The sequence below is a fragment of the Bison bison genome, unplaced genomic scaffold, assembly GCF_000754665.1.
Source record: "Bison bison bison isolate TAMUID 2011002044 unplaced genomic scaffold, Bison_UMD1.0 scf7180017864299, whole genome shotgun sequence".
NCBI lineage: Eukaryota > Metazoa > Chordata > Mammalia > Artiodactyla > Bovidae > Bison > Bison bison.
Genome location: NW_011494871.1, coordinates 3,266,191 through 3,266,572, shown reverse-complemented (window position 1 = coordinate 3,266,572; position 382 = coordinate 3,266,191). Strand labels below are relative to the sequence as shown.

At 70.7% G+C, this 382-nt stretch overlaps 1 protein-coding gene across 1 annotated transcript in view; it reads left to right on the top strand.

The window, feature by feature from the left end:
- Positions 1-382, top strand: part of SHISA2 (shisa family member 2) — a gene marked incomplete at its 5' end in the record, with an annotated part of 5,918 nt that overhangs the window by 499 nt on the left and 5,037 nt on the right. The window lies entirely within an intron of this gene.

Sequence of the window (382 nt, the reverse complement as noted above, 5' to 3'; positions counted from 1 at the left end):
GACCGCTGCACTTGCTGCCCGGAGCCCTGCGCCCGCTGCCCGGCTTCCTGGGCTCTTCTCACAGCCCGCGCGGGGCATAAAGGCGAAAGAGACGCACTCGGGACCCCGGGGCTTAAACTCTGCGGAGCGCCCTGGCTCCGGGGACGCCCGACTGGTGGTCCGGCTAGATTGATCGCCCCCTCGGGGATGCACGGGCAGGGTCCCGTCGCAGTTGAAGCCTCCGGGGGCTACGCGACGGCAGCCCCGGGGACCCTCTGATTCGTAACTCGGAGAGCTAGGTAGGCGAGTGTCCACGAGTCCAAGGCTGCCTCTGCTCGGACCGCGCCGCCGGCCGAGGGAGGGCATGGCTTAGGTCCTGGACGTCGCGGCGGGGGCGGTGACC